Consider the following 7,626-nt stretch of genomic DNA (forward strand, 5'->3'; position numbering starts at 1 on the left):
ATATAAGGTGGATACTCCGATGCTTAAATTAGGGAAAAGTTATAAGTATTGGAAAGATTGAGAGCAAGAGAATTATTAGTGTTAAATTGCAAGTACCTTATGTGATCACTGGGATGCTTTTATATAGGCAAAGATCCCATGTACTGCTTCTGAGATCTGTGGGGGGATGCGGCTTACCGGCTCATGATCCTTGGAGGTAGATCTAGCAGATAATGATAAGGCTTCTCCCCTGAAGCGGGCAATATGGAAGTTAGTTTTCTTAAGCAACGTGATCCCAGAGGAATCGGTGAGGGTAAATCACACCCAACGAAGGTAAGTCGCCACATCATGAAAGTCACTACATGAAGCTCAATCAGGTGGTGAGACCTCCGTGGGATCGCCCTTCATGCCAAGATATTATGCAACCGTTCAGAAATGACATGTATGGAGATGTCACTCAAGGGCCAAATCACCTCTCATCACTAATTATATGCATTAGAAAGCATTTGATAATTATGAAGGATACTATTATATTTTTGTGAGGGGGGAGGAAGTTAGTTTATTTTACAGATTTTATAAGTGCAATTGTGAAAATAGAGTAAATTGGTTTACTTCTAAACATCTGAAAATAATTTCAGTTAGAGTCCTTTTAACATGGATGCTTGGTTGAACTGCTTTTTCCGATAAATAACTACCTATGAACATGCCTGTTACCAAGATTGATTTCTATAACAATTTGTGTAGTACAATAAGTTTAAAATAAATAGAAAATTTTCAATAAAATGTATTAATAAGAGAAAGAAAGAAGTTATTCCATATGTCAAATCCAAACTAACTAATGATTTATAATTTATTAATGGATTGGGAAGAGAAACCTAACTAATCATTTATAATACTTAGTTTAGATAAAATTGAATAATAAAAAAGGGTAAGTCTCTTAAATTATTCCTATTGTTTGTGAAATTGACTAACTGTGTCCTTAGTGTTTGACTATTGTTACCCTTATTGTTTTTGACAATTGATTAGTTCTATCCCTACCGTTAGCATTCATTAAGTCACAATTTGTGTATATGTGACCCCATATAACTTATAAATTTACTCAAAACCCAATATTACCCTCGTCCCCTTCATCCTCTCTCCCCCTTCTTTTTCATGTTGGGTTCAGGCACAATGATAGGACATGAGAATCAACTCATGCTGAAAGGAGGAGAGGTTTCATCAAAGGAGGGGTTTGACTGTGCTCTTCATCTTGCTGAAGAGAATCAACAAGAAGTGATTTTTTACGAAAATCAAGAAAATAGACGGAGAAGAGAAAGATATAGGTGTTGCCAATTTGGGTCTGACCTACAAATGCATGCCGTCGTTTCTTGGCAAAAAGTCCTCCAAACTCGTCGGACTTCTTGGGTCGAACTACGACAGATCCCCTCCATTGCGAGCTTGTGGTGCTGCTGTTCTTTTCCTCCCCCTCCATCGGGTAAAGGCTCCAAGAGAACATGGGTTTACGTGGTTGTTGGAGTTGCGGCCAGTTTATTTGTGCTTATTGTTGTCTTGGCTGTTGTTTATTATTTTGTCTTACGAAGAAGAAGACGGAGGCGCCCAATTGATTTTGTTACTGTCATCAATTCATTCGAGAAACCCCTCAAAAGTATGTCGGAGGAAGAATCCGAGGAGTTTCTTAAGAGTATATCTGAGATTGTTCAGTTCCTTAAAGTTTATAAAAATTGGAGAACTACGATCTGCAACGGAGAACCCGACTGAAAATGGATTGACTTCAGTGAAATTGATGTAGACACCGGCAATACCCTTGCAGTTAATGAAATTGATGAACTGGGTTGCTGTATATAACTTACCCGAAAAGGAATGCTGAAAATGGATGGACTCCAATGAGATAGATGATGATGGCTCACGTTCCATACTTCCATATGATGTAGTCCATTCACAAGGTACCCTCAAATTAGTGTTGCATTATATTATATGCATTAAAAAGATGGGAATAAAAGGAACAAGAGAGCTCTCCATGTTGGTCACTTGCAATGAGGCAAGGAGCCTGGAGGGAATACAAAACATAAAATGTGGTTATAAGTTAACTCTGAAATAGAGCATAAATATTTGAAGATCAATGAAATTGACAAGAGCTAATCCAGGAAATTAAAGCTAAGACCCCATTTCCTACAGAAACTAGTTAATCTAACATTTATGTATGGTTCTTGCTGAAATTCTACTCATATAGGGTGTTTCTTAGTTCCCTATTCGGTGAGGTAGCTAAGATTTTTGATAGGGACTGCTCAATCTCATCCATCCCAGGCCGACTAGCTGGATTCTTCCTTGTGCAGTTCTGAGTCAATCTGGCAATGAGCAGAGCAAGATCAAATGGATAGTTGGTTTGCAGAGATGGATCTATGAACCCTTTTAATTTTTCCTCTGCGTTTTCCTCATCGAGCATGGCTAGTAAAGCATCTAATTTGGCTTTTTAGATTATCCATCTGGTTCTAAAACCTGTCGATAAGGACATAGAACGGTAGAGTTTTTAGTTTTTGGGTTTTCATTTCAGCCGGAGACCAATTCGATCCATCTCCGAAACATCATTTCATTTCTTTCGGTTGGGTTTTATTTTAAAATTGGAGAAATATTGGAGGGAAAATTTGACATTTCGTTTCTTTCTGTTAGCACTTAACGGCGATGTCAATTTTTAAAAACAATAAGGGTAGTTTAAGACAATATATAAATAATAAAAGTACAGTTAGTCAATTTCACAAACAATAAGAATAGTTTAAGAGATTTACCCTAAATTAAATCATTAAGGAATTAATTAAAATCACAATTAATTAGTTAACCAATACCATGAAACAAAGACTTATCCCAACTATGTGAGAAGTGAACATGTTATGAGTAGCAAGTTAGAAGATCAAATTACAATAAACAATTTCATTATTCTTCCCTTCAGTGAGGAATCAAGTTTATTACATAAAACAAATTACAAAAAGCAAAACAGAATAATCATAGCAATCAAATTACAGAAATATCTGCAAATAGCCATCAATTTTTTTTACATTAAATAATTGTTAAATAAGAGAATAAAAAATAAAAAAGGAAATCAATACAATAGGGTATATTAATTGTGAAGAACCCAATTGGATACCACTATACAAAGCCCATAAGAGACCACCATGACGCCCATACACACGTGAAGCCCATTGCCACTCCAATGCAACCCAACCCTATGCCACCAGCCTTTTGGATTTGAGTTATCAATGAACCAGGCCAGTCCAATAAACAACAAACCAACCCTTGTTCCGGTCCCACCACCCTTTGGATAGTCATCCATGAATAACCCAACTGAGCCCAATACATTCAACCAGCAGACTCAGCCCAACCAATACAACGCAACTCAATCCCCCTCCAATCCAATCCTCGTTCCACCATGTATACATAACATGTAAAAAGACAAAAAAAGAAAAAAAAAAATTAACGTTATGTTTGATTTGAAGGAAAAGGTAGGAAAAGGAAGAAAAACATAGGGAAATCTCAAGGTTTGTAAGGGTTTTCCTACATTTTTTATGGAGGCCCATCACAAGGCCCATCTCACTTCTAGGGGCGGCAACTCCTAGGATAAGGATAAGTCTAACCAAGAATCCAAGATTAGCAAGATCCAAGAATTCAAGATAAGCAAGGGATCCAAGAATCCAAGATTAGTCAGACTCTTCCAAGATTAGCAAGATAAAGCAAGATTCTTCCAAGATTATCAAGATAAAGCAAGACTCTTCTAAGACTCTTCCAAGATTATCAAGAAAGACTCCAAAAAGCATCAAGATTAGCAAGATAATCCAAGATCCATTAATATAGGAAGATCGGACGGTAGAGATCAAACCAAGAAGAGTTCGATCCTATCAGATTAGATATTTAGATCTATCCTAGTTGTTATTTCCTAGTTCTTTTACAATTTCCAAATGTATTATAAATACTGCTATTTTCCCGAAATTAATCATCAATTCATACTTCATATTTCAGAATTTTCTTCAAGATTTCTTCTTTGAACTTTCGCCACCTTTTCTCTCTCCTAGAGAATTTGGTGTTCTTCGCTAGGAGCTAGCGATCGCCCGGTGCTTGCATAGCTAGCCCGGTTTCTCATTGCTTCCATGCTGCATCAAGTGGTATCAGAGCAGGGAATTCACCCAGTCATGTCCAACCCAGATGGTAGCAGTCGCAACCCACCCCGTGACACAGATAAGGGGTTTCCAACTGTTTGGAGAGCAATCGAAGAACAGCGTACAGCCACACGTAACATCGAGCAGCAGTTGGCAGAGATGGCTGAACAACTACAAACCTTGTTACGGGAGGTTGCTCCATGGAACCGGGAACATCCACAGCAAATCGAGGGAGACGACCATGACAGACCACCCGTCCATACTACACTACGACAACCAGTCCTGGACGACGACAGTGATGATGATCTGGAATTTGGTGGTGCTCCAGTTCTTCCCGGCAACGACAAAAACGGTAGAAATTGGCACAATCAAGGTAATTTCAATCCCCGTAGGAATAATGATGAATTTAAACTCAAGGTAGATATTCCTACTTTTAGTAGAGATCTTGGCATAGAGGGACTTCTGGATTGGATCACAGAAGTCGATAGGTTCTTTGATTACATGGAGATACCAGAGGAACGAAGGGTAAAATTGGTAGCTTTCCGATTAAAGGGAGGCACATCTGTTTGGTGGGAACAGATGAGAGAGACCCGGATGAAAGAAGGAATGGGTCCTGTTCGAACCTGGAGGTGCATGAAACAACTTATAAGAGGTAGATTTTTACCTCCTGATTATGAACAATATATGTTTGAATCTTACCAGAGGTGAGACCGTCCATCAGGGACAAAATTGGTGTACAGATGGTTCTCAGTGTGCAGGAAGCAAGGAACCTAGCCTTGAAAGCAGAATTAATGTTCCAAGACAAGGCACACAGTGATAATTACCGCCGGTACAGCGGGAGCGACAACAGACCGACAACTGTCGACAGGAACAAATCAGTCCCGGTAGTACAACCTTCTCACCCGACAAGAACAAGTAACGCCGGTAAAGGAACTACAGGAGGACATACTCGAGGTAATCCTTCCAACCCTCCTAAACCCAGTAACCCTTATGCAATGCCTGCTCCTATTAAATGTTTTAAATGTAATGAGGTGGGACATAGATCCAGTGACTGTTCAAGGAGGAAGGCAGTTAATATGGTAGAAAGGGAGGAGGAAGAAGATATTGATGAGTAACTATATTGTGGACCTGATGGGGAGGATGAAGAGGGTCCATATGAACATGAGGAGTATACTTGTGTGGTAAGAAAATTAATGTTGTCCCAGAAAAATAAGGATACTTCTCAAAGGCATAGATTATTTCGTACCAGATGTACTGTCAAGGGAAAATTATTTAATTTAATTATTGATAGTGGCAGTCAAGAAAATATTATTTGTAGGGATGTCATCAACAATTACAATCGATTCCTGAAAAACATCCCAACCCATACACAATTGGGTGGATCAAGGAAGGAGGTGGCGTACAAGTGGAAGAACGCTACAAGGTACCTTTTTCAATTGGTAAATACCATGATTAAGTATATTGTGATAGTGTAGATATGGATGCTTGCCATATTTTGTTAGGGAGGCCTTGGCAGTTTGATACAGATGCAAGGCACATGGGTAGGAAGAATACCTACCAACTTGAAAAAGATGGTACACGTTATACTTTGTTACCCATAGCAGAAAAAAATATTACAAATACTCCAAAGGCACATGAGAAGAATTTCCTTACCATCACCCATCATCATGCTGAATTTGTTAAAGAATGTAAGGATACTCATGAAATACATTTGTTAGTAGTAAAAGGAGAAGATGTTAATGATGAAAATAAAATTCCAGCAGAAATACAGGGACTACTGGATGAATTTAATGATGTAGTTTCAGAGTTACCAAATGAACTCCCTCACATGAGAGATATACAGCACCATATTGATTTTATCTCAGGTGCTAGTCTACATAACCTCCCACATTACAGGATGAGTCCTAAGGATATTGAAATCTTACGGAAAAGGTAGAAGAATTATTGAAAAATGGACACATTCAAATCAGCATGAGTCCTTGTGCAGTACATGCCTTACTTACACCTAAGAAAGATGGCAGTTGGAGGATGTGTGTCGACAGCAGGGCCATTAACAAGATTACTATTGGGTACAAGTTTCCCATTCCTAGGCTGGACGACATGCTGGACCAACTGAGCGGAGCTGTAGTTTTTTCAAAAATAGATCTTAGGAGTGGATATCATCAAATCAGGATCCGTCCCGGAGATGAATGGAAAACAACCTTCAAGACTAGAGATGGCTTGTTCGAGTGGTTAGTCATGCCCTTTGGACTAACCAACGCACCCAGCACATTCATGAGGCTGATGAACCAGGTATTGTGCCCCTTCATTGGTAAATTTGTGGTAGTCTATTTTGATGATATTTTGATATACAACAAATCTATCACTGAGCATGTGGGACATATTAAGGAGGTCCTGAAAACATTGAGGGAAAATAAATTATATACTAATTTGAATAAGTGCATTTTTATGAATGATAATTTATTATTCCTGGGATTTATTATAAGCAAGGATGGTGTGAAAGTAGATGAGGAAAAAGTGAAAGCCATTAGGGAGTGGCCGAACCCATCCACTGTCACAGATGTCAGGCGATTTCATGGGTTGGCAACCTTCTATAGGCGCTTTATTAAGAATTTTAGTAGTATCATGGTTCCCATTACCGAATGCTTGAAAAAAGATAAATTTCAATGGGGAGAAGAACAAGAGCAAAGTTTTTCTCTCATAAAAGAAAAATTATGTACTGCTCCTGTTCTTGCCTTGCCAGACTTTAATAAATTATTTGAAGTTGAATGTGATGTCAGTGGAGTTGGCATAGGGGCTGTATTGTCCCAAGAGAAAAGACCCATTGCTTTCTTCAGTGAAAAATTATGTGAAGCCAGGAAAAAGTGGTTTGCTTATGATAAGGAGTTCTATGTTGTGGTTAGAGCCTTGAAGACAAGGGAACACTATTTAATTGCAAAAGATTTGTTCTCTATACTGACCACCAGGCCCTAAAATACCTTAGTGGGCAAAAGCAATTAAGAAGTGATTTACATGCCAGATGGTCTGCTTTCCTAGACAAGTTCCCATATAAAATTGTGTATAAGACAGGACAGCAAAATAAAGTGGCTGATGCACTTAGCAGGCGAGTAGCTCTCATCAAGACCCTCAGTGTTGAGATTGTGGGTTTTGAGTGCCTAAAAGACTTATATGCCCAGGATGAAGACTTCCAACAGGTATGGGAGAAATGTGTGAACAAGCAGTCAGTAGAGGACTTCTTTATTTATGATGGGTTCCTTATGAAAGGGGAACAACTGTGTATCCCTTGCACCTCCCTCCGTGAAAAGATCATCAAGGATTTGCATGGGGGTGGATTAGCAGGACACTTGGGAAGGGACAAAACAGTAGAAGCAGTTAAGGGGCGATATTACTAACCGAAATTAAGAAGGGACGTGTCTACCATTGTAAGCAGGTGCTATGTTTGTCAGACATCTAAGGGACAAACCCAGAACACAGGTCTCTACATACCCCTACCCGTTCCTAC

The sequence above is a fragment of the Nelumbo nucifera genome, chromosome 1 (assembly GCF_055504915.1).
Source record: "Nelumbo nucifera cultivar China Antique chromosome 1, China Antique-T2T, whole genome shotgun sequence".
Taxonomy (NCBI): domain Eukaryota; kingdom Viridiplantae; phylum Streptophyta; class Magnoliopsida; order Proteales; family Nelumbonaceae; genus Nelumbo; species Nelumbo nucifera.